The sequence below is a fragment of the Pseudopipra pipra genome, chromosome 1, assembly GCF_036250125.1.
Source record: "Pseudopipra pipra isolate bDixPip1 chromosome 1, bDixPip1.hap1, whole genome shotgun sequence".
Lineage (NCBI taxonomy): Eukaryota > Metazoa > Chordata > Aves > Passeriformes > Pipridae > Pseudopipra > Pseudopipra pipra.
Genome location: NC_087549.1, coordinates 96,379,257 through 96,407,232, shown reverse-complemented (window position 1 = coordinate 96,407,232; position 27,976 = coordinate 96,379,257). Strand labels below are relative to the sequence as shown.

The 27,976-nt window shown below is 40.8% G+C and overlaps 1 protein-coding gene across 4 annotated transcripts in view; it reads right to left on the bottom strand.

Annotated features, from left to right (window-relative positions):
• The window catches only part of KCNG2 (potassium voltage-gated channel modifier subfamily G member 2), a 56,663-nt gene extending 35,925 nt beyond the window's left edge, over positions 1–20,738 (bottom strand). The window contains exon 1 of one of the 4 annotated variants that reach the window (XM_064666298.1): positions 20,409–20,738. The gene's annotated coding sequence lies outside the window, so the exon portion shown is untranslated. Of the gene's footprint in view, positions 1–18,537; positions 19,015–19,643; positions 19,921–19,999; positions 20,114–20,408 lie in introns of those variants that run through there. The other 3 variants (XM_064666320.1, XM_064666309.1, XM_064666331.1) reach the window with 3 other exon arrangements.
• Positions 20,739–27,976: the final 7,238 nt, after the last annotated feature.

The window sequence follows — 27,976 nt, the reverse complement described above, 5'->3', positions numbered from 1 at the left end:
TTAAATGTTTGCAGCTGTACAGCATAAGGATCCCACTGAGAACTCGTCTTGTTAGCCTCAGCTTTTCATTTAAGCCCGTGTACAAGCAACTTATATTATGGACACCACAAAGAGGATCATGAGATCTAGCCCTGCAGCAGAAATCATTCAGCCTCAGGGGACCAAAAGCTACCAGCAAAATAGTTTTCATTCTGGCACCTATAATTGGTAGGTGCAAAAAGAAGAGATAGGTTCTGTTCAGGAGGTGTTTAAGATTTCACTACAGCATCCAGGCCTCATTCAGGTTTGCCAGTGAAATGGCTTTCTTGGCTTGGTTCAAATTTCCCACTGCAATGTTTGTACTGCATAGCTCTGGAGAGAGAGGCTAATTATGGGTTACAATGCAGACACACAAACAGGTTTTACATCATCAACAGAAGTAGTATAACCACATTTACCCTCCATCTGGGTTATACTAGACACCTGTGCAGAACCATCACTTCAAGTGCCTGTCCAGGTGGCTTTACTCAGAGCTAGGGAATGGAATTGCTAGGGCAAGAGGCCCTGGCAAATTCCATTACCAATGGAAAGGAGGAAGGTGACGAAGATGGTGACTTGGGCCAGTAGAGTTGAGAAAATTGTTTCTTCATTCCACCTTTAACTGACCAGCCATTTCATTATGCAGCTAAGAGGATATACACGGTTATTTCACTTTGAGCAATGGAAAGCTGCTCGCATTTTCTTCTGTTGCCAGAAGATGCTACAGGCTCTCGAAGAAGCTGGAGACTGCCAAGTGTAGGAATAATTTTGCACCTCCTTTTCTTTCCGACTGTGCTTTCTGACTGCCAAAGGAGGCTTCCTGGAAGGTGCTCTGCAGTTTAATAAGCTGGTCTAACTCATCAGGTCATGTTTGCTGGGGCACTGTGGTACTGGCATAGTCAGAGAAGAAAAGCTTGATGTTTGGCTAAATGAGAAAGTCGGTGGAGTTTCATAGGTATTAACAAAAAGCTAGGCTCCAGCTCTGTTTCAAGCCTGTACTTTGGTCAATATTTGGTATGTCTACCACACTGCAGAACCTGGAGCATGGTCTTCTACAAAGACCCTTTCATCTCCCTCCACAGTAACAGCACTGAATAGAAGTGTTTCTAAGGCACAAGGCTTATGTGCTCAGCAGCTCTGCATATTTGTATCACACGATATAACATAACACCCCAGATTTATCTACCTCAATTTTACTTAACCTAAGCCATTACTTCCAAATAAAAGGTCTCTATTCTATTATTGTTTTTTTGCTAACAACCAACCTTTACTGTTAACACAAAAGACACACTGAAGAAATAAGCAAAGAAATAACTTTCATTCTCTCTCCTCCTGAAAATTTTCAATTAAAAAACACCTCAGAAAATATTAATTCATATCTACTTTGCTTGCTCATCAAGTAAAAATTAAACATGGATATCAGCATCTAAAAATCTGAATAAAGATCAGTAAATAAGTAGCTATCAGCTACTTAATAAAGATGTTTGAAAGAAAAGCATGTAATCTGATTTGTACTGCATAATTCTTTTTGTATTATTTATTTTACACTTTAAACTACCTTATTTTATTTAATGCATTCAGTCTCAATAGCTCACTAACATAGAATCATTTAGCTTAAGCTCTGATTAGGCAGTTGCTCTCCAGTTCAATCAGTCCCTTTCCCAAGAGTAAAATTATATTTGCCTGCTGAATACTTCTACATCCTGACAGGAACTTGCAGTCCCATTTGGTCTCAGAAATCCTGTGCTGAAGTGTATCATCATACTCCACAAGCCCAAGACTCAACTGAATCAACAGGAATTGAAGGGGCTATGGAAGTTGGCTTCTAGAGAGGTCAATCCTCAGGCTTTTGAGGGTGCGGAGTGGGGGGTGTCCCTGGGAAGACTTGTCAGACAGAATGCGAAAGATCCTACCAATGCTATACAGTAAACCCAGTTCATGAGATGAATTTCTGTGTCTCTGTCATCATTATAGGGATGTTTTTGTGGCTGTAAAGGATAATATCATGATCTAGAAGGGAAACAAAGTGTGAAACAAATATGAGATATGAGCAAACACAGATGGGTTTGCAGAAAGAGAGTGGGAGAGAGAAAGCACTTAGCTAAACCTCTTGTGGTCAACTAAGAAATGAAAATTGTACTGTTTTGAGATAAAATATGATAATGAACTAAAATCACTTGGTGGTTTTATGCTTACAACAAATACTAAATCAAAAAGAAATATGTAATTTACACTGTGAAGGAAGAGAAAAAGGATAAAAGGATAGAGATCAATACGGTATAAAGAAGATACTTCATTATTTTAGAGCCTAAGTCAAGCATTATTTTAGAGCCTAATTCAAGCATATGCTGAATCCCTGCACTTTTCTTGTAAGTTAGCAAGTGCCAAGCAGCTTGTAAGAAGCTCTCTGCCTCTCTCAGAATCAGGACCTTAGTCTGCTATATCACCTAAGAAAACCACGACTAAGTAAATGCATAACTGGTACCAAGCCCACGCTTACATTTATATAAATATATGTGAACATTCCCCTATATATTTTTTTATTTTCCCCCTATATATATGCATGTGTATGCACATAAATATATATTCCCCTGAACAGACAGGCAAACGACAGACATGAGATCTGTGACATGAAATGCTTGTGGTCTCCAGGCACAGCCTTCAGGAACACAGGGCCAGGGAGCACCAAGGGTCAAATCAATCATCATATCTCACTGGCTTCCAGTGGAAATGAAGAGCTTGAATCTGGTATCTGCACAGAGGCATCCAGCACAATTTGAGACACCTTGGGATATCTGAGGATGGCAGAAGTGCCATAACAGCAACAGCTGGATGCCAAGCACGATGCGCTAGTACATTTAAAACAGCACTGGATATCCATCTTTGGGCAAACAAAACTGTCCTAGGTAAATAGGTCCTTTGAAAATCTTTGCACACAGAACCTTTGGGGATTTATTTTTAATTTCTTGGCAGTGAAAAAAGATCCTCCATATTCATAACTTTTTGAAGTATGGCACTCTTGCATCAAAAGTCAGTGCTGCGTATCAACTGATTTCTCCATGGAGATAAGATATTCACTGAAATAGCAGAAGTGCTGTTAAAAAAATTAGTGGATTTCTACCATGTTGTGGTGCATGTAAACCTGAAAATTTCTGTAATTAAAGTTAACTGCTATTCTGGAAGAAGCTTTCCATAAGATTCACATTAGGCAGCTATATTTAATACTAAATGCTTCCTGGTTTACCCAAGCTGAACACATTAAACAATTTGCATTATGGAGCACAAGTCCTTAATTCTGAAGTCAAATATGATCCCTGCAGAAACCGGTTCTGCATGTATCCAGCCTGTGTGTGCAAATTTCCAATGTCCGTAGCCTGGTCAGGAAAAAAGGTACTTGTGATGGGAACCAGCTGGAAATAATGTATGTGCATAGTTACAATGTGTATATGGATGTGTGTATGAGTTGAAAAAGAGAGCACACTATTCCCCGTTTTTGGAGGGGAGACACCTTAGAGGCAGAGCTGTAATTATGGAAAAACTAATGGTCCTCGCATAACAAAAGGACTATGTTTTTCCTTTCAAAGTACTCACTCATCTCTTCCAAGGCACATACACACACCTGAGAGCCAAACCACCAAAAGAGAAGCCAGTTAAAGGATCGATGTCAGTAAGTGTCTTCTGCTGCTGGATGAACACTGTTTTCTAAAAACAGTGAATAGCCTTCCTGATCCAGAACTGGTAAAGCAGAAGAATTTTAAACTAAAATGCACTCTCCATGAATCACAATAAAAAAGTCCCAGTTTCCTTCAAACTCTAGAAATCCTACTACTCATTGTATTTACAAAACACCAAAGCCCAGCTATAAAAAATAAATAGAGCTAACCACCTAGATATCCCTTTCTGTAATACATGTGCTAGAATCTCATGCTCTTGGCCTCTTGCCTCTGTTCTATGTATACTCTGCATTCCCACTGACTTAAGACAATGGGGAATTTATTACAGTGACAGAAAAATCAGAGTTATTGAATTTGCCAGTCTATGAGAGTAAAGCAAGATACTTTTCTTAATGTACGTACAGGCATCATATGAGCATTAGTTTTTAGTTATTTCAGAATGCCTGAAAGTTGTGTGTTTGTCAGATTGTCATAAAACATCATAAATACACAGCTACAAACTGTAGGTGCAGTCTTGCAATATGGACAGGCTACTTGATCTAAATTATGAAGGCTCATTTTAATTCTGGATACGGAAGGATGTAGAATATCCTCGCTTCTTTTGCATATAAACCTGTTAAAATTTTCCGACTGATGGTGATTTTGCACACAGAGAACAAATGCTTCCTCAGCTTCAGCAAGACCTATTGGATCCTGTGTTGTTCCACCAAATAAGAGAAAGAAGAGAAAGCAAAGAATTAGAAATCACTACAAAGGAGCCTTCCTGAGCACTGAGTCCAAAATTATAGGGACAAGATGGGGACAAGGTGAGAGGAAAGACAACATGTTGCCTCATTTCCATCCTGTTTCACACTCCTAAAGACCTTTATTTCCAACCCAGAAAGAAAGGAGCAGTCAAGAATCCACAAAACCAGCCAAGCCACCCTAGACAGACAGTGGGGAGGAATTTTATAGATGTTAGAGACATTTTCATTCCAAATTCTCCTGAAAGTGTCTCAGCCCATCCAAGTGTTTAATGAGCAATCCCCTCAATGAAATCTTGAGCTCCATTTTTTTTCCTAAAGCATGATTAAAACACCTCTATCTATTAGCCTAATTTCTGCTATTTTCCTAATAAAAAAAAGGCAAAGGAGTTGCTTGTGGAATCTTTTCTTACTTCTCATAATCTCTCAAATCTCTTCTCCTTTTAAGTAATTTCTTTACTTTCTCCCCAAGCTATTCTTTCCTAGAGCAACATGCTTTTCCTTTTTTTATGAACTCTTTCACCCCAGATAAGTGTTTCACAGTATCAACCCACCATGCATCCGTTCCACCTCCTAATTACCAGATTCCTTCTGCAGACAGCTGCATAATTACATTATGTGATATAGCAAATATAAATCAGCTATGGTCATCATATGTTCTAAAAGATTGACCTGCAGTTGTTATCCACTGCAGAACTTCATCCCAATTACTTTCAGCCATCAAATCTAAGCCACAAAGTTGAAACTTGATTGAATAGAGATTATTGAAGTTGGGCTTTGGAAATGGTGATTTGTCATTTATTTACCTAAGTCCTACTTTCAAAGCTATTGTGATCTCACCCCCACAGGCCTTGAAATTGATTTCTGAAACCTAAATCACCTTTTCATCTAGCAAACCTTTCTTTGGTACTTGGTTCAGAAGCTGAGATTCACCCTGCCTTTTCATGTCTGGGTGTGTGCACTCATGTCACTTGCTCTTCATCCTTGCTCCCTGCTGAACATGCTGGTGCAACAGGGCTGGTGAGTTGCTATTACCACACAGGGAATGCATGGGCAACTAATGAAGTTTTCCTGGCACTTTCTAAAAGCAATGACTAACAGCTCTTTAAATTATCAAAAAAGTGGCAAAAATAAATGATATTTAAGGTTACATTTTCACCACCTCCTTATTTGTATATGCAAAATATGTCCACATAATTGCATCAGCTGATTAGTTATGCAGCTATTCAAATACCTTTTCATTCAAATGCACTTTTCAAGTGCAGCTATACATGGTCAAATGCAGATTTTTCATACCTGAATGACTGTAAACAAACAAACCAGAAGCCAAATGAAGATTTGGCTATTAAACCTAGGGGATATTGCACACTAAGAAACACGTTCTAAGTTTCAATACTGTAAATTATTGCTATCTCTTCATAATATTTTCAGTTTCTACATAAAAAGAATCACACTTGAGTCATTGAAAATAAATATGGTCAAAGACTACTGTGAAATTCAGAATGTGCTCTCACAAACAGAAAAAATAAACCTGTATAATAGGTACATTCATAATTTATTTCAGAGTCATTCTGTTTTGCTGACTTATATTCCTGTTGTTCTTAAGAGCTTTTCCAATTATTTATTTTATGCTTCAATAAATGTTACTTTAAATTGTTCCATTTCTTTCTGTTTAATTCTGGATATTTCATTGCTTGAAACTTCCAGTGAGTATTTGCAAGAGTTACATTTAACCTTCCATGTGCCCCTCTTTCTCACATAATCATTTACCTTCTAGGACAAGGACCGGTATCAAACTGTCTTTCTTTTGATTAGGCTTCTCTCTTACTGCTAGATAGCACGTGTAACCTTTAGACTTAAAGTTTAGTAAGTTTAACTGACTGTCAGCACTTTTTATGATTCCTCAACTTCTTTTCCCTCCACAGATTTATCTCAATTCATTATCCTTGCCAGTTCTAAAACCTTTCAAAATTTGGTCTGCTGAAATTCAATACCAGTGCAAGAGGACATAAGGATAGTCTTTCACCCTGACAAGAGATAACTACAAATTTCGACCATACCTCTCTAGTTAGCCTCAACCAGTTTTAATTCACCAGCCATTCAGTGCCTAGAAGTAGAACTTGGGCATACTATACAAACCATAAAACCAAAAGTGCAATCTTTTCCTAGAATATACATTTCTTTCCCTTTCATGAACATTTCTAAGTTTTGCTTCTCGTCATCACTTACAGCTTTTTTGAGTGAAATCACACCACCTGACTGCTTTCTCTAAGGCAGATGGATACAGATTATTTCACCATCTCTTTATTTTCTTTTTTTCTCCTGGAGGGCGAGGCCAGCAAATTTTGTACTAGATTAGCAACATGCTGGGAAGTCAAAATTGAAATGAGTATTCTGCATGCCTCCTGCTCTAATTTTTGCTTTGAAGATTAGTATTTCTTATGTTGAATTGAAACATGGGAAATAATGGTGTGTGGCCAAAACAGTGTATAGGAAAACATAATTTGTCAGTTACACTGAGTTATTTTTGTCATAACTGACCTTCTGGGTCTACTCCAACCTTATGACTCTAGTTATGCCAGTGACTTACTATCGGTTGCTTGCCAGCTCCTGGCAGTGCTCCATGACTTCTAGGTGATCACAGAGCCTGAGATCGAGCCTAAGGGAGCTTCAGATGACAATAAATTTGCAACTTGCCAGACCAAAGACAATTTGTCTTTCTTCTAAGCCCCAGTCTCATTCTACCTGTGCTTCCCCTTCCAGCCTGCAGACCTTTCAGAGCAGGAGGAAGGAGGTTATTTGAAGCATCATCCTGCAGATGTTTCCAAGATGTGTCCACAATTAAGCAAAGATTTCGCTTTGATTTTGTCCAGCTAAGGAGTGGATGAAAGTAAACAGACTTTTTTTCCCCCCCATGATTCTATCCTGCATTTACTTACTTATGAAATGCTTTCCAAATGTTTTCTCAAGGCCTAAAATCTTGATATGCTGCCTCCTAAAATTCTCCTCCAACATATGTTATTTGCCTTGAAGTTGATAGTGTCTTTCCACTTTGGAAAAATCTTCAGTCAGAGGAACCATGAGATTCTCTATTTCCAGACCAAATCCACTCAGTTATCAAGGAAAGAATTAGGTCTTCTACAAAATCAAGTTGGGGCACCCACAGAGGAAGTTGATCTGCTAAATAAGGAGGTGCTATTTTACACAGCGCCTTTTCAGAGCTGAACTGCCATATGCTGCTGCCTATCCCTCCTTCACTCACATCCTCTCTGGAGGAAATCAGCTCTGTGTACTTCAGTCCATTAGCTCAGTCTCCTCCAAAATGGCATGCACTTTACCTAGCTGCAGGTTAATGTCTTCTCACCCCACCCCAAAGTGCTGAAATACGTTTTTGGCATTTTAGGCACCCTTCAAAGTAGCAGATGCTTCTTTTCCACACGTTGCACCAAGTGATACAACAGGGACACGTGTTTCTCTGAGGGTCCATGGCAGGCTGAGTCACAGACATGAAGTGGTTGATGGGGGGAAGTGACAGACTCTCGCTCTGCATGTGACATTGTCTTTTTGTCTCAGATTTCTTGTGAGTAGCACATGGGGTTGAGAAGGTGGATGGAAGCCACAGTGTTGTTCTGATTCCTTTGCACTCTATCACGGGAGCAGCAGAGATAGGCAGTGGGAGAAGAACTCTGCTAGGCCCAGTCTAAGACTCTCTCTGTAACACGTTATAAAAACCCAACAGCTTCACTAGGTGTCATTAGGGCTGAGCAGTACTTCCTATATGAAGACAGACTTTAAAGATGTAAGGAGTCAGGACTGCCTAGTGCAATAATAGAGCTCTTATAGCTTAGTTCCTATCTTCTCTAGCCATGCATGTACACAACCATTAACTTCCCAGCCCTTCCTGGGTGCAATAAACCTATTGACCCAAAAAAACTTTGAAATGAAGCTCCAGCCAAAACCTCCCTCTTGCAGTCTCACCTAAGCCTTCTTTCCTGCTGTGTTCTGCATGCCAGCTCACAGAAGGCACTCCCAACATCACCTCCCTGGCTGAGGGACTTTGGTACCACTTTTTGCACATCTTGCCTCTGCAAAGCTTCAAGGGACTTGACTCTCTCTCACACCCATGCCTGCCAATCCACTCAAAAAAATAATAAAAAAGAAAGGATGCAAATGAGGAGTCAGGTCTCATACTTCCCTCTCTTCCCCCGAGAAGCAGAGCAGCTGTCACTCTGGGGAAAGGCAGGCACTGGCAGCAGCCAGAACTGTATCAGAGTCACTAAGTGCAGCTGCAAGAAAGAAAGCACCCATCTAACACATAAACACACGTCATAAATGGGCTTTGTCTTATTTTCTGTTAAAAATGTTTAGTTTCCTTTAGGACTATGGATTTAATAACCTCTACTGCTACTGTGTTTCAGAGACACTTGGTGGCATCTCAGAACACACGGTAAAAAATATGGATGGGAAATAAAAACTGATAAATGAGACTCCTTTTACATAATTATGAAACCCTAACCATAAGTGTACTAATATACTTATTGCTGTGCTGTTGAGAACCCACTGGTGTAGAAGAAATATAACATGGGCGAATAAGCAACATACAAATGTTTTAAAATTCATCCTTGGATCCTTAGAAACCAACATGTTGTTTTGTGGCACTCCAACACTTACCAGTTGGCTTGGCTGAAATCAGGGAAGAGGCAGAGGGACACTCTTTTATCACAGTCATTTATTGTCTTTCATCCTCACTCTCACTGTATGAGACACAAGCAGGCACCACTCCCAATGCAGGCACAGTATTGTGCTCCCTCTCGTCTTTGTCTTTCATCCAGCCCCTACCTGGGGCTTAGGAGTTCATTCAGAAACCTGAGGTAAAGCATTGTTGATCATAGCTTGTAAGGATCCACACCTTTTTTCAGAGACAGTCCAACAAATATGTAGCTGCTGCCCGTGAAACCACTTAAGGTGACAGCTGTTATCCCTGTGAATGGGTAAGTGAATGTACAAAATGAATGGAGCAAAACTCATGCCTGTGACTAGAGAGGACAGAAAATAATGCCAAATGCATGGATAAACAGCCTGAACACTGTTCTACTTTATCTAGTACAACTTGAAGTCGAAATACCAGTCTGTGGTAATTTTACACTAATTTATTTTAAGTGAAAGTGGATAATTCTACTTACATTATGACTATTTGAATACATTTAATGGCCAGCTGAAATTCCAACAATGACTCAGTCAGACCATGTCTTAGCTTTCATAAGTGGAAATAGGCTGAAAAAATCAGAATTTAATACAACATTCTTCACTGGAAAGTTCAAAGAACTTCATGATGCATATCCATGACATATCGTGCTCTTAGGAGTAGTTTGACCCTAAACCTCCACACTGCATTTTCATTTACATTCTGAAAACAAAGGGCCTGATTTCTTTTATACCTTTCTTATGCTATTTAATTTAACTGCAGCTGTGTGTCTCTTGCGTCATGATTTTGCACTGAAATCTCCAGTGATTCATAGAATAACTTAAAAATTGTAGAGTAGGAACTTTCTGTGATACAAATACTTTTTCTTTTTAATAATGGTCCACTTTTGAGAATTCCAAGAGTGGTATAAACTGACATACTCAAGATTCTCAAGAATTCATGGAAAAAGATAAGTAAGAAAATATTGCTCTCTGACAGGATTGCAAATTATTTCTGTGGATTTCTCAGAGACCTGAATTCTGTCTTCTCAACAGTTCTTCCGGTAATTGAGGTTGGTTGAGCTAAGGAAGGTAATACACAGCAATAACTAGGTTATTGAGAAAGAAACCATAATCAAAATTCTGTCAAGTAGGTCATTATGGGCCCCATATAGATCTTGTGACAAAGTTCAATGCAAAGATTGCAGTGTATGAAGCCAGGATCCTGGAGAGACCACTGAAGTGATGGTGGTGAAGTTTACAGTAAAGAAGGATGAAATCTATCCTGCCTAAGCTGCTGCTAACACCATGAAGGCCAGGATGGTGGTAACTGGATTCTTTCCTTCTTCCAGGGAGATGCAATCCAAGTTTAAACATGTCTTAATTTGCACAGGTCACCAAGGGCACATGCTATCACTGCACCTACTGTTTATCCCACTCCTGGTGCTTGTCAGCCTTCTACAATAAACAGTACCCTTAGCTTATAGTTATAATTAGTTAATTTACCCATATCTCCAGGGATAAGACAAGAACAAATGGACACTGTCCTTTTTTGCAAGGATACTCAGGCATGAATAATCAGAATAAAGGATGCCAAGGAAGCAAACACAGGGGGGAAAGGAAACATGTCACCAACCCTCTTTGATCTTTTGAATGTGCTTGAAAAATCTTCTCAAACAAGGAGGCAAGAAGAGCCCAGGGAAATGTTGACTCCAGAGGCTTCAGAAAAGAATCGGCCTGCTGTCATTATACACGACAAATCCTCATCTGACTTTGGTTTTTCACACTCATACATGCATATAGCAATGTGCCCCCTTATAACACTTTTTTAGAAGAATCTCAATTAATCCAGTTCATTAAAAGATATCAAAGTACAAGTCTTAGGTCATACACCAGTCTTCTCTCACCTAAACTAAAGGTAGATCCCTTCATTTGAGGAATAAATCAATTCTAGACAATCTTAAAAAAAAAAAAAAAAAAGGAAAAAAATTCCAGTATTTAGAATTGGAGTAGGTTGTTTAACAAGGGGCCATGTTTGATATAAACCAAAAAAGTATGCACATACACATGTACAGCATTGGAACAGGTATTATTTGTCAGTTTACCACAGACACTATCAGAGCTTACAGAGAAAGACAACGGTTATGAAAAGTGATTCACCGCACTTATTAACATGACAAAGCATAAGAACTCTGAACTAGTAATTAGAGCATATGAGATTTGATAAATAAAAGGTTTTTAAATGTTCTATAAGGACCCACTCTCAAAACCCTGTACTTAAATGAGCCCATCACCTTCAGGATACCGATGTATGCAGTAGGTTTGTTTGTGTGAATAAGAATTACTCATGAAGGGTCCCTTCCAACTCATACTGTTCTATGATTTTATGCCACTGGGACAGTGCAGAGAAGCAGCCAGCCTTTGATTGCAACTGCTCAGTTAAGATTTTCACCTACAGAAAACATAGTTTTGCTGTGCCAAGTCCAAGTAAGTGCATGTTTTGAAGGTATTTATGCTGATTCCCTTCCTGCAGGAGAAAAACAGATCTTGCTAAAATGACTTCCAGATGAAGCGTGCCTCCCTGATCATGCATGTCTAGAAACAGACAAAGTCAGGTAGTCCTGAGACTGCTCTTGCTTGACCCAAGTGAGGAACCACCATCTCGGAACTCAAAGTGAAGGGAAAAAAGCTAAGTGAGGATCACCTACTTTAATTGAAAAGTAATTAGGCAAGAGCACTAGAAGATTGTGGTGGAAATTAAGCTATATAACAAATTGTTGCCATGATTGTTGATGATCCTTGTGGGTTCCTTCCAGCTCAGGAGATTCTATGATTCTGTGATTCTAAGGGTAAAGTCTGACAGGATTAGACACTGAGTGTAAGCCCCTTCCTCAATTTTTTTTATTTTAAAATTAGAAAAGAAATAAAATCAGGAGTTTTACTCTTGCTTAACCCAAGGGCAATATATTATTAATCCTTAACTCTGAGAGTTTTAACTCTAGACCACTGTACAAGTACAAAGAAATATAAGTAAAAACATCTAGGACAAGGTGTGCTCTCATTTACACAAAGGTAGGTCTGGACAGGCTCCTCTAATTTACTGCAGCATAGCCAAGAAGAACAGAAGAACATTTCCCTGCCATGCAGCCAGGAATTGCTCCCATTGAAGAGCCCTTAACAGCATCCTGCAGAACAAATTCAAGTTCTTCCATAGCCAGAGGAAGCCTTCACGGCGTGAAGCCTCATAAAACCACCAGGAGAGGCTGAAAGCAAAATAAGGCTTTTAGAGAAACACTAAATTTAATACTAAACTGAGAAATATTTTAGTGACATTTACACTGAAGAATATACATACAAAAGGGGATATCCATTTGCAATCTACAATCATCAAATGCTGGGACTCTCGAAAGTGTGGAGAATATGCTGCTTCTACTCCTGGTGGATAAAGAAAAGGTTGTGCATGCTGTGCATTTCAAAGCCTCACAAGACTCAACCTTTTGTTTCTAAATCAGTAGGTATAAAATACCTGCTTCAAGACTATTTAAACTTGTCATGAAAACACTTTTCAAAATTTCTCTTTTTTCTCTCTTGCATATGTAACCCTGTCAGCTTCCTTATTCCATATATATTTGCAAAGGTTTTTGCAGGTTTTAGAGTCATACTCAGAAAAGTCCTTCCTGAAACCTTTGATGACTTTGTAGACGTATAATAACATTAAAAATTACAGCTCAAAGTCAAATCTGAATAAATGACCTTGAAAAACATGACAGACAAGAACACAGCAAAAAAATTATTCTAGGTACAGAACTTGTAGCAAATCAGCTTTATCTGAACTAGAACTGGTGCAACTAGAGTTGTTCCTGCCTTCCTGTAGGTTGAATAAGAAGCATTTGGATGATGCTGTCAAGCATGTGGTGTGAGTCTTGGGGATGGTCCTGTGCAGGGTTGTCTAAGGGTTGGACTTGATGATCCTTGTGGATCCCTTCCAACTTAGCATATTCTGTAATTCTGTGGTTCTTTTAACAGTGGAGACATCCCTAAGGCACTGATATGACTTTCCTTTAAACAATGAACACAATTTTAGTGAATGGAAGCTGGGAAAGATACATAAAACTTGGTTGGAAACTAAGAGATTGAATGTATTAATTTGAGTACTGCCACAGGAACTGTTTCCCTAATTAAACATAACAAGGTCAAGATTTTACTGTATGCTTCTGTATATTGAAAGCCATTCTATAAATAATACCATTCAAAGTAAGCATACTCATACACATCAATAAAAACCACAGACAAGCCTCTTGTGACTTCGCTCATTGCTTAGGCCAGACAGGTAAGGTCAGTCTTTATTTTGAGAGTGGAGGTAGGTTCAGAACAATGTCAACACACATTATTGTAATCATCATGCGTTATTGTACATCAACATGCACTATTGTAATCAATTTTAACAGCTTAACTGAACAACAAAGTCTCACAGACTGAAAAGATGGCAAAAGGTCCAGTAATGGTAGCAAAATGGTACTAGCCTGCCTGCAGAGACACGTTGCAAGTCTGCCATCAAAGTATAACTGCAAAATTCACAAAAGTCAGTCTTGATGGTCTACCATAATCTTCATTAACTAGAAGCACTTTATAGTGATCTCCAAAAGCAATAATTTCTGATGTCAGAAATAGAAACTAAATTTTCTGAGATATGCTCCATGTCCGAGGAAATACCTGCTTTTTCAAGTATTTCCTCCCTAACTTCTTAACATTATCACAGGCAGTTTGTGAGGGAAGAAATTCATTTGTGAGAACCAAGTCAAAATTTCATCCTGGCAGGTCAGGATAAAGTATAATTCCAACCCATACAGACTCTAGCCTTGGAATAATATTTGAAAAGCTCTAAAGAGGCTTGGATTTCACTCAGAGTTTTGTTGAATGAATTTATATTGTGATTGCAGGGTCTCCACAGAGGCTCTGTCTTCCTGGCTTTACCAGATGAAAAAATTGCACTGATAATCTGAAAGAAAACAACTGTTTCTTCTGCCGTCCATCACAATCTGTTCAGCATGGAGTACCTAGGATTCTTACACTTCACTGTGAGTTCAAAAACCCCTCATCTTCCCTCAAGCTCAGTCTATCCTTTATCTGACTATTTTGACTGTTCAATGATTTACAGTGTTGACATTGCACTTTCTCTAGAAGTTGTTTCCATCTCATTTCTAAAGCAGGATGTTCCTATTTTTAAAACTATATTAAAAAAAACCCCAACAACAAAAAACAACCCAGAGCTTTTTTCTATACACTGAAAAAAATCTGTCCATCATCATGATAACCACCTTCAGACAGTGGGACAGGTTCCTATCTGATGTTGCTTTACATCACTCATGCAAACAACATGACCTCGACTCATTAGTGCAAATCACGTATCATTTCCTTCATTAATCTGCATCACTTGTGTGGTTAAACCATCACATTCCCACTGTTGCTGATTCTGAATATAGTGTTCTTATACTATTGCTCATGCAATTCAGTGTTGCTTCAGCTGTAAACACATATGCAGTTTATCTGTGCATGAACTCCTTCCGCCTTAGGCCACTAACAGCCCAGTAATGCCAAACAAGTCTCAGAAACATGCTAGACTTGAAGTTAGGTCTAATTTTTAAGGGTACAAGGCTTGGTACGAGAAAATTATTCTCACAGTTGTGCCAAACTCCTAGAGGATTGTTTATCCTAAATCTCACTGGTTTACTTCTCCACCTTTTTCCTTAATCTCTCCAGTTTCTCCTTAAACTTCTTAAGATCACAGATGTCTTGTAATTCAGGCAGTGGGGTAAATATGCATAAAATGATGACGTGAGGAATCTGCTTCACAGCTAACAGACTATGTCTGCTTTACAGTACATCTGAGAAACCTCATTTTCAGTCCATCCCAATAATGTGTCTGACTAAAAACACTTTTAAAAAAAATTACAGGGTGGCAAGAGATATATACATGTTCAGCAACTAAACATGTTTATAAATCCTTTCTAGAGGCCCATGACTGAACCCCAAGTGTACCAAGCAAAGCCAGCATAGTGGTGGAGTTGGTAGTGTTAACAGTTAGACTTCATGATTTTAAGGGTCTTTTCCAACTTAAATGATTTTATGATTGTATTATGTGCAAGGATCCTTTTTCTCCCTGAGGAATAGTGGAGTTCAGACAGAAAAGGGTATCACCAGTACGGTCCAAACTATTCCCATGGTGTTCCCATTCACTGAAGGGTGAGCAGTGGGCATCCTGGCACAACTCTGCACACAGACAAAGATGGATCTCACCCATTATTCCCTGACCAGTCAATTTATTCTGCTCATAGAACCATTTAGAGAAGGCTGAGATAAACGGTTCTAAGTCAATTGCCAAAAACCCCTACACCGTTAGTATTTACAAAGTGCTTCTCCTGGCTACCATCTCAATCTAAATACTATTTGTTTCTTCAAGAAACACAAAGCTCTGAAAAAGAAGGTGAGAATAATCTCCATAAATACCAGCACGTGTAATTCTTCACCTTTTGAAACAACACTGAAAGGATACATTTTTAATGCTTTATTTTATCTCTATTGCTTTAATATTCCTAGAATCTTGGGTACAAATTTTTCCCTTTAAATGCTCATGTTTCTTCCCATTTGTCAAATATTGATTTACTTCCTGCAACCTGTGCAGAGTTCTAATTTAACACACTTCAGTTTTGATCCCTTGCTTTCAACGAACTTCACAAATTCTACTGAGCAGTCAGAAAGACACTGGTTAACCAAGTAGCACAGAGCATGGAGAACCATTATTTGTGCAGATATCCTGTAAACAAAGTGGTTTTACATTTATCTTGACCAATAGCTGGCATCACAGGTAACAGTCTTAATTATCCTTATTTTTAAAGTAGTTATTTAGAATACTGAAAGACAACAAAAAAGAAATCATTTGGGACCTTTTCTACTCGGGAGTAGGAACTCATTAGAACGGCTTGATTCAATTACAGTAATTGAAACTCCTCCTTTATTTTTCTGTCATTTGGAAAAAAATACCACAAACCTCTGACTTGCTTTAAAGCTTTAGATTTTATCCCCAAATGGTTGTGGAACAGCAAATTTGTTCATATAACTTGAATGATTATCAGAGATGCCAGTTCATGTTAAGAAGCTGGGAGGCTGTATACTCCTCATCATTGTTCCAGTGTGAAAAAACATAAGGATTTTGAATATTTAGTAATAAGAAAAATTCCCCAGAAACTGCTCTTCAGTGGAATGCATGCACCCAAGGATAGTGAAAGCACTGAAAGTCTGAAGACGTAAAGCACTCATCTTAAAGCACATCAACATTTAGTAAACCATGATGATTTTTGAGTTGGCAAGGGCAAAAGGACGATATCAAGAAAGCAGAGTGACTCTGGTCCCTCTCTCATCCTAAATAACATAGGGAGTGTCTGCCCATTCTCCCGGGAAGTCAGGGAAAAGCCACTTGTCCTTCATCAGCCAATATGACCAGCACCACAACCTTTACAAATGTTATTTTTTCCATTCTGCTCACCGTTTAACCACACCACAGAATCTTAATCTGCTTTGGCATCTTAGCCTATTGCAAAAGAAAAAAAAGTGAGGAGCAAGGAAAAGGTCTTCCACAGGCAAGTCACTGCACAAGAGGAACAGAAGCAACAGAGTCTGACTTTCCATAGGGCTAAACTGCCTCTTGAAATTGGACGTAGCTGCGTGGTACAGAAGCATATACCAGGAAAGCAGTACCAAGTAACTCACTAGGTTTAATTAACAGGTATTTAAAAATGCTTGATTCAAACAAAGCAGTAAGGTGGATTGATTATAAAGAGTGTCATAGTCAATTCGATAAAGATATTAACCTGAATAGGAAAACACGCAATAACAGATAACGCAAAACTAATGTCTTAACTGAGCAACTAAATTACTCAATGCAATTCAAGGCCCACTGAGTATTTAAAGAGGTACCTCACCAGAGCTGACAGGGCTTCTTCATTTTTTTTAGTAGAGCTGCAAAACATTTGAAAAGGAACAATCATCTACATGCATCTGAAAGTTTTTTGAACCCCCTGCTGAGACCCATATCTGCTGAGACTCATCTGTATCACAAATTTAACACTCTGCTCCTTGACTGTCTTTGTCATTTTTAAAATAGGAGAAAGGTTCCTCAATCACTTAGACCTTTAGAAAATTAGGTAGCCAGTTAACTGTTCCTTCTCTTAATACCATTCAAATCAAACATTTATTTTTATCATCCATTCAGTCTTAAAATGCTGCCTCTTTTTCTGCCTTGCAAACAATCTGAGGATCCAGGGATCACATCCAGCTCAGTCTTTCCCCCCGATTGCTCAAAACAAGAAATCAAATAGCTGTGTACATGCAAGTTCACAAGCTAAAAGCTATGTTGAGCTTTTAGAAGACAGTACTCTGAAATAATTCCTCACCTCAGTACTCATCCTGTACCAAGAGTACCAGTGCGTGATATTAGCACAGTTTGGCTATAGCATCATTAGCTCCTGTTGGCTCTTCTGGCTCTAGCCTCTCCAATTAGACAAGTCTTCTGCTAGAGAAGCCCAAGGTTTCCACAGTGTCTAAAAATCCATCCCAAACTCGCTTGATTACTGATCCTGTCTGATTGCAGACAGTTACGGGTTCAGTGCAAGACACAATCTAATTACTTTGGAGCAATTTCTTAGACTGTCCTGAAATCAGCATCAGGCATTTAAAAGGATTTCTCCCAGAATCAAACACAATGGCAAAGGAAAGGGAAATATGAGAAGCATCCGAAGATGATCACAATCCTGCCTAAGTATCCTGTTCAGCAAAGAAATGAAATTCTAATGAAACTCTTCTCTCTTCTGTTTTATCAACACAGAGCTGCTAAAGGGAAAATAAAGAAATGAACTCATACATTTTAGGGCTTCAAAAACCAAAGCCAGGTAAACAAAGCAGGGCTATACTAATGGAGACACTGACAACAGATATAGGCACCACGAGAGTCAGGGCTGTATCACATTTAAAAGCTGAGCTGAAACTTTTCTTCATCTGCTGTTCTGAAGCCATTCTGTAATTAAGCCCAAAGAGATGACAGACATTTATTGACAGTTAATGCAGTGCTCCTGCGATGTATTATTAGGCACAAGCCCAGAGGCACAAGGCCAAGTGCTGTTAATCTTCTAGTGAGTGCCGTAGTGTCTCAGATATGAACTGCCTGAAAATATCTAGTGATACTGCTAATGTTTTTTAAAAGGCAGAAGTCTTGAGTTTTCACAGAAACTGATACACTGATTAACCCACCAAAATGAAAGTGTAAAGGAAAAAGCCCTACAACAACTCACCCAGTTTTTAACCCCATTTCCCCACATAAGGAGGGATGTAAAAAAAACCCCCAAAACTACCCTCCTTTGCCTTACCTCATGCTTTACTTCGGCAGTGTCAAATCAGATCTTTCTTGCTTGGCTAAAAACCTTTCCAAAACAAGTGGAAGCGTCTATCAGCTTTTACCCAGGAGAAAGGAATTGCTGAATATTCAATCATAGGTTTCCTTCCAAATGCTCTGCTTGTTTGTTTTAGGGAAGTCTTAAGAAGAGCAAATAAAAGAGGTTTGAAATCCTCTGAGCAAAGCTGACTTCCCTCTCTGAAGGTCACCCTCAAGTCATTTCAGAACCGTGGAAATAGCCAGGAGGGGATAAGCAGACTCAAAAGACACCTTTTCTTCTGAAGTAACCTTGGTGACTCAGGCTGAACTAAAAACATGCCCTCAGGTGGAGGTTTGGCACTTTTCATGGACCCAGCCAATTTTCCCCTGGGAATAAAGGTGCGGTAATAAGTTTTTCTTGCAAAAGTAACTCCAGCACAAGCACTTCAAAGAAAGGAGATCTCTCTCCCGAAAGACTCCATTAGAAGTGATCAGGGTCGCCAAAGGTCTTACTGACAAATATCTTCTTCCTTGGGACAAACCTCAAGCCCTGTTTTCAGGACCAGTGCCGAAGCTGGAATACTAAAACCATACGGTGTAGATCTGAATCAAGACAGTCCCTTCACATTCCTTCACAATTTTAGGTCTGATCACACTAATAATATGCATTCAAATTGATAGTAATGCATTTAGCAAACACTTAACTATGACTGCTATTCTTATTCAGAGCAAATTTTGCTTAGTATTTGAACTGAAATTCATAATCATGTTAGCTAAACATATTTTTTAGTAGACGTTGCAACCTGACCAGAGACTTAATTTTGTGTAAACCTTGAGAAAGACTCGGCAAGCCACTGGGAGCTCTGCCTGAGCAAAAACTACAGGATTTGGGGCTCCCGTGCAGTTCCATGCCCGGGCACACCACCGTCATTCCAGTGACAGCTCCGCACACCTTGCTTCTGTAACTAAACGGAATCGACACCCCAAAACCCGAAGAAAGCAAGCGCACAAAGAAACGCTCCCGGGCAGCCCGGGCAGGGGCAGAGGCCGCGCCCCCGCTACAGCTCCCGGCGACCCCCGCCCCCAGCGCAGCCCCGTTACCTTCGCCGCCGCCCACGGGGTGCAGTGCCCGGGCAGGGCCGGCCGGCGCTCGGCACCGCTCGTAGCCCAGGGCTGACCAGCGCTGATTCTAGGGCTGACACCCGGGACTGACACCCGGGCTGACTCCAGCTCCCCCGGGACCGGGGCAGGCGGGGGTCTGGCGGGAGGGAAGGGGCGGGGCGGCCGCGCTTCGTCTCGGCTCTGGCAGCGCCCTCGCCCCGCGCACGACCTGGAGCACGGAGCGGACCCGGCAACTTGGCGGGCGGTGCCTCCGGCCAGCGGCGGAGTTGCCGCCACCCAGCATCAGTCCCTCGCCCACCGGGTGGCCTCGCTCGCCCGCCCGCAGCCCCTCTCACCTCAGGCACTGCCTCCTCCCCGCCGGGACCGGGGACGCTGCCGGCTGCTCCCCGCTCCATCGCCGCGCCCCGCTCCCGGCTCCCCAGGGCGCTCTGTCTCGGCGCGGCCCCGCTCGCCGCCGCAGCCCCATCGCCGGCCGCGGAGCGCCGCCTGCCGCCGGGGCACGGCCCCCTCCCTCCCGCGCCCCGCGCCCCGGGCCGGGGAGCGCCGGGGGCAGCCTGGCCTCAGCCCGCCCCGCGGGGCACCGTCCTCGCCGGGCAGCGGCGTTAATATTGTCACTAATGTACTTCACCAGCACCCCCTCCCTCCCCGCCGCCCGGGCAGCGGGCGCGAGTTGCCCCAAAACTCAGAGCGAGCCCGAACGCGACGCGCTTTCGGGAGGCGAACGCGCTCTGCCGGGCGCCGGACCTGTGCTGGCCGTGCCGCGGGCCCCGTGTGAGTTTCCCCGCTCCCAGCCCGCGGGTGGGCTCTGTGCCCCGGCAGGTGAGTGCTGCCAGCGAGCCCGCGGTGCGTGCGAGGCGCTTCCCGAGGTGGGAAGAGAGCCGATTCCCCGAGTTTCTGTCCAATTCCGGCGCAGCCGCTGCCCGTCGGGGAGGCGGGGGCGGGAGCGGTGCCGGCAGCCCGCGCCGCGCAGAGTTGGTGCTCAGGAAGAGCAGGATTTGGCACCGACCCTGTCCCGAGCGCCGATGGAGTCCGCGTGTGCTGGAGCCTGCCAGGACCCCTCGGGGGGCAAAGTGGGGAGCGACGTTCACAGACGTTTGGGCACAGACATTTCCCTGCTTCACGTGTTAGACCTGCGGGCAGGCGCCTGCGGAAATGTTAAGCCTTTGGATGCTGGTGTGTGTGCGGGTTCTGCCCGCCTGTACACCGCTTGTACACCGCCGCAGGATGCCGCTCCACCAGGCAAACAGAAAAACATACCACACTTGTAACTTTTAGGGTTTCAGTAACGAGGATGCTCTCCCCCGTCCTCCCCGCACCCATCGGTACCAAGTTATAACCTATTTGTAAGGACTGAATTACATTTCCTAAGGTGCCTCCTCTATCTCCTGCCAGTTTCTACCTCTGTATCTAGTACCTGCCTCCGGATTTTTGTCAGTTTTTACACATTTTATTTTATTTAGTGTGGATTCTGGCGTTCATTCATTAATTTATTTTTTTTTTAACATTTCCTTTCCTCCCCCTTAGGAAAAATTCTGGCTAGTTCTGGCATCTATCAGGATTTTTGCCTCTTAATACCAAAGCAAAGATTATGTGTGTATTAATTAGTTTATTTTCTCAGTTAGTGAGTCGGCTACAAGAATTTGCCAGGTCAAACTTGATAAAAACTGCCAGTCCCAGGCAGCCCCTTGTCTCTGCAAGGAGCCAGTTCTCAGAGAAAGCAGGATGTAGTTGTGTTGATACTATCTACAGATAGTATCTGCTATTAAGGAGGTTCTCTTTGTACATATATACGCATTTCAGGGGTTTTACTGATTATAGCTTACATTCACTACAAAATCTATCAAGTTTCAAGGGAACAATTCATTGCTCCTGAGCTATTTGGTTTTCAAGTTAGCAGTGAAGAAGCAATTGCCAATTTAAATATATTGCCTTCTAATTTAATTTCATATTTTGTTGTTCTTGCATTATGAAAACATAAAAAAACAGGACCACCCATTCAACCTTGCTCATGTCCTTCTCAGCTCCATCTTGGCTCTGCTTCTTGCATATTCTCTATGAATCAATCCTCTCTGCTCTCCCACTAAAGTCTGGGAGTCAGACAGGCATCACAATATCTGACCTTGTTTGTATCAATATTAAAAACTATTTGAAACAACTTGCCTTTCTCATACGGCAACATTTTTTTATTTTAATTTGTTTGCTGCTTGATAGCACACATAGGCTGTAACATATTTTCACTGGTATGAGATTTTCATACATTTACTTTTCAGTGCCAGTTCTATTTATCCATTTAGCTTCACCTCCATAATGCTTGTATTTTCTCAAAATAATCTATGCTAAAATATACTGATATATTAATATATATTTTTAGTTCCTCCCCTCCTGCCCCCCCCCCCCCTCCCCCCAGTTCCTAATAAGTAATTTGACAAGGCTAGGGACATCAGGAACCCACTTCTATTCACAAACTGATGTGGTATTATTATCTTCAGTAGTTACCTTTCAGTTTGCACTGGAGGTTAGTTGTGCATCCCCAGAAGTGAATAGTGAGCATGACTGCACAGGTGTAATTCCAAAGTGTTAAACAGTATTCCCCCTGCCCCTGGTTCCACTGAGTTGCAAATTCTTTACTACATGCAATAATTCTGAGTCTAGTTAAGAGTAACATTGAAGATCAATAGCAGAATGTCATTTATGGGGTCCATGCCACTTACCATTAAAAATAATACAATTCCAGTTTTCTAAACAGATGGAGAAAAGGTTTCATGGAGCAGTTAACTGGTTTGGACAGGATCAAAATGGTACAGTCTTGGCAGAACTGATATTGAAAGCTGGGTCTCTGAGTCCAGCCTTCTTGACACAGTGCTGTTGCTTTTGTGCTGCTCTGTGCTCCTGTTCCTGGAAGGCCATCTCATGTGTGCCATTCCTTGCCTCATGCACCACACACAGCTGCAGCAGGTGAAGCTACAGGCACCTTTCCAATTACTTCTGAAGACTCTAGCAGCAGAACTGGGCTACAAAAGGTAAATTGGCAGCTTTGTTTCATGCCCATGCCTGCAGAAGAGTACAATGGCCACCATTCTTTCTTACTCTTGTTCCTGGGCTTGCCTGGACTAAATGCTATTGAGTTTGGTTTACAATCAAGCCTTCCTACTGCAATTAAAAATACATTGATATGGTTTTCTGCCAGGAGCTCGCTTTATATGGAGTGTGGGTGCAGCCTCGTCAGTCTTCCAGTTAAAAAATTTCATTTTCTAGTTGGACCTGGTCTTGCTCCAAATGAAGTCACCATCTCAAGTCCCAGCTGTTTAAAAGGAGTACAATTAAATGTTTTGCAGGTGTGTTTACCCATTTCTTTCTGATCCATCCCACTGGTGTTGCAATTGCTTCTGCTCCGCAGATGGCAGCTTCAGTGGCGCTGACATGACAAACACAGAAGACATGGTACAGCTCAGTTTAACTTGTTCAATTAGTTTAAAATTTCTTAAATGTGTTTAGATGTTTTTAAAAACTGTAGCATAATAGCATAATACCACTCACGCTGCTCACCAAGAGCTACTTTCATAAAGCAAAAAAAAGCAGCTTTAAGTGCAATACTTGTAGGGTTTTTTTAAATCTGAAATCTGAGAAAAGCTGGAATATTGTCCCAGAGCTGTGAAGAGGGAAAGGATACCTTTTCCTTTACATGCAAAATAGAATAACTTGCTTTTTTTTTTTTTTTATTTGTTTGGATTATTTTAGCATCTCAGTTGTTATCACTGCCATGATGATTTTGGTGTCAGAACTCTTTTGGGATAAGTAGTATTAGGGATAAGAGTTTATGCATGTATTAGTACATGTGTTTTACGGATGGAGAAACTGAGCCATCATGGTTAAATTAGTTCACCAATGACCAAAGAAACAGGTTCTTACTGCCTCCAACAGTACTAAAGCTGTAATTTTACAGTTTCACCCTGGTGTCCCAGTCAGCCAAGTTGTTTTTGTCGCAAACTGGTATAAAAAATTGTCTCCGTCTGCCTGGAGGGACTAAGTGGAGAATTGGAAGCCTTTGCAGAGGATATGCCTAGAAACACTGGCATCAGGCAGGAGGCGAGCTTTATGTGTTACTCCTATTTAAAAAGTTAAAGAAAGTGATAGTGACCACGAACTTTGGGCACCTGGGGTGTGCATTATAGAAACTCGCTCCTTGGATACAGTGGCAGGGACAAAAGGAAGCTCCTGGAAGCCTAACTCCCACTCTTCAGCTCTCATAGCAGACAGAAATTCCTGGGATGGTTAAGTGAATGTGTCTGTGAAGACTGTGTTGAACGCTATTATTGTAATATTTTTGATCAATTGTCACAAAGTACTGCTGAGTGTGCTTTTGAAGGGAGAGAGAGGCAGATAGCAAAATTTTGGTACCTGTCATGGAGATAATTATTTTTCTAGCTGAAGGGAGGGAAAAGGATGGGAGGAAAACAAGAAAGGGAAATGAACCATCGCTTGCTTCAGGTAAAAGTGATTTTTCAAGCAGGAAAATAATTAAGCTGAACTTCTATTTACATGACTGCAACCAATTCCGTTCAGGGCAGCTGATGCAAAAAGATTTCTCAGAGCTAAGAAATTATATTGCAGATATCAATGCGGTAGGGAAGGATAATATAATTGTATCAAATGACAGAAGTCCACAAAAGACAGTAGTTTTCCCCTCAAGTTCCTTGTGAGTAAAGTGGCCATGTGCATGTGCAAAATATAAATGATCTATTATAACAGCGTCAATGTGTATATATTACATAAATATAATATTTTCTGTGTATCTTCTTTTGTATAAGAAAGAGAATTTAGAATTTTCTGCAAACTATATATAGAAATTATAAAGCCTGTTGCAAGCAGGATGTACATTTATATTAAAGCAAATTTTTCAAATTATTTCAGGGGAAATTACTCAAGTTGAAAAATCACAAGAGTTAAATAAAAAAAAAAGGAGATCAAGAAAGTCACTGAAGACATCACAGAGCTACTGTGGTGATGGCTTATGAACACTCCATATCCTTTTTGTGTGGAAATAATATTGCTATGAGTTACAGCTCTGATGCTTCCTCTTTTATTAGACATCAGGTTATATTTTTGCATCTTTGCTGAAGATCACAACAATGAATTTGTGTCTCTATAATCTCTTGCATCCAGTTGAAGAGCACAGTGGTAACATACAGCATACAAGTCAATTTCCAATTAAAGCTAAACTCAATTTTAAGATAGTATATGCAAATCTACCCTGAAACAGAAACCTCACTAAGCTTGTTATGTACAAAAGTGTTTATTTTCTTCTTGGTCTATTTATTGCCGGAGTCATAGGGTTCGTGGATGGGAGACTAACTCTGCCAAGCAAGAAACTCCTAGCTACTTGGCTCTGTGATTTGAAATGAGACCCAGATGTACATATTAACACTTATTAAAACAGGAACCTTATGGCAACAACGTGTATAGCTAGATTTCAGTTACTATTTCCAGAGCAGATGCAAACTTATGCTGTAAACTGTCCCTGTGTATAGATCTGTCCAAGCTGCCAAACCCAGGTGGCTGGCAGAGATGCAGGCCATACCACGTGTTCAGAAATTTCTTGTCTACAATGGGTTTGGAGTTAAAAATCAACATATGTCCGCCTCCATGTTGGTATAACAAATCCCAGAAGCCATACTCAGGCTGAAAAGGCATTTTTCTAGTGTGTAGACGTTTTTTGCCCACTCAAAACACTAAGGCAGAAAACATTCTATAAATGAGAAGAAATACAAAGCATAAACTGCAAGCAATTGGGAAATGAGGTTTTGTCTCTCAAACAGCACACAAGGCTCTGAGATGAAACCATACTTACTGAATAAAGACATGGTCCGGCAGCCAAACAAGTAGAAAACAAATGCAATAGTGTTAAGCTTGATCCTGCCCTGCCATGGGCAAAATTGCTTCTTAAATACAATTAATTGTGTAAATTCAACATCTTACCTCAAAGTATTATACTTACTGCATTACAGGCTTTGTGATCTGAAGGGTTCTCCTAAGCCATTTGGCTGAAGATCAAGGTCTATGAGAGAAGAATAATATCAGAATGATCTCTGTAGGGTTTATCTGCTCTGTGGTTCTCAGAAAAAAATTAAGCCAAATTCACTAGTTTCAGATTCTTGAAATGGATCATTAAGCCAAGCTAAACTCTTGTACTGGCTCTCTTATTCAGAACTATTGCTTTCACAATAAACTGCAGTTTATTCGGGGGAAAGAAAAAAGAAGTACATCCCCTTTAATTCTGAGTGTCAATACATAGAACTTTAAAATAGTTTAAAAAAATCACTCTGAAAGTTAATTCAGATTAATGTTTAATCATCCAGCATTCCTGTTCTCTGGATGCTTATGAGCATGGAAATCTTAATGTGCTATAAAGCAGCATTTAAATTTTTGTTGAAGGAGAATATGTCTTTTTCAGGGAAGAGTGAATTATCACTAGGAGTGGTATACAGGAAGAGCTGGTGTACAGTAAGTTTGCAGTGCCACTCACTAACTTCACAGTAACTTCCTCTATAGACATGCATCTAGGTAGATAAAATTTATGTATTATTCATCTTGCTTTGCACATATTGCAGCACTTTGGGTACAAAATGGATCAGAGCACAAACAGTGAATGATGACCATGTCAATGGTAGGAGCAAAATGGTGCTGAGGTTCCAACATCTGTGTGTTTCAGGAGTTTTTCCTTCGGAGTAGCTGCAGTGTGTTCCCAGGGTCTCAAAGCCCGTCAGTGGCTGAAGCATATCTTTCAGTTTAGCTCCTGCAGAAAGACCCTGGATTGGGCAGTGTGAAGCAAGGCACAGTAAATGGGGAGAATCAAGAAACTATTTTCAAAAGCACAGTCCTCATCTGAACTTCAACACTAGCATAGATATACCGAAATAGAGCATGGCTTCACAGAAGGGCTAGTCTGATGCTAACTTATCAGGGGTATGCTGTGAGTCAGGAGTGACCAGTGTCCTGGAGACCTGCTAGAGGATGGCTGGGGGACTCCCTGAGTTAGCAGAGAGGTTGGTATTTTTTATTTTATAGAAAAAAGGATGCAGAAAAGCACTCATCATATTGATGCCTATGGCACCATTCAGTCTGTCACAGCACTTGATGCAGAAGTAAATATGTAGCAAAGACCACACTATAAAGACTGCATTGAGAACTGGTCCTGAAGCTTTTCTTGCCTCAATCTGTTTGCCACGAGAAACAATAAATTAAATAGCATCAGAAATGCCAGATTCCTATATGTAATGAGCATGCAGCCCACAGGATTCACTAAGCAAGAGGTCAGTGGGCTTAATGAATTTGACCAGTTCTTTTTAAAGACTATATTATTAATAAAATTTCCTACTTCTTAGTGCAAGCTGAAGTTACTGCAGAGCTTTGAAAGAAATTTCAGGGGTCAGGAAAGGATGTGCTATTTTTGACTTCAGTGTTGTATTTGTTATCTCTGTACAGTGCTGTGAGCATCATCTTCTGGCCTTGAATCCACTTACCACCCAACAGACAGGAGTCAGGTAAATGATTTGCTCGTGTTGCTATCAGTGTCATGTTGCTGGTATGTGTGGCATCTTTTTCATAAGAAAACAACAGACCTAGTGCTCCAGCAGCTTGCAACACAGAGTAGAGAGAATACTGTGAGGCTTGCCAATGTGCTTTTGCTCTTTACATAGCAATTAAGCTTGAGAGAAAAACAGATGGCCACAGATGAGTCTCAGGCAGCTGTACACAAACCTCAAATATCCACTTAAGGCACAGTCACCTTTTGGGATTCAGGTAGCTGTTTGTAAATTGTTCACATGGATACTCACCTATTCCTGCCTACGACAATAGCACATGAAAGAGGTGGAAGGGCAGCAATATGTACAGTGTCATCTGTGAACTCTGTCAGATATGGATTTTTTAAAACAGGGAGAGTTAGAATTTGCAGATGACGGTGTGGATGCTGACATCCAGATGAGGGTGGTTTTGAGGAGATGGGGGAATGTGGTTACCCCGTTAATTCCATCATGGCTCACGTTAGCAGTGTGTCTTTAAAAACAAAATAGGATGTTGCTAAGACTTGTAAAGGAAGGTCTGGTGTATGTTACATGAGTTGTTAAGTTGAATGATTTTTAAATTATTATTTTTTTCAAATGCCAGTGGCTGAACTATAGCACAAAGCTGAACAAAGCCACTGCAGTGAAGAACATGAGTAATTTCAGCCATGGGACCTGCAGAATTATTTAAGCAGATTTGTGTGATAACTTGAGCTTTTCTCACAGTGTTTAGTCTTGATAAGAGCAAGA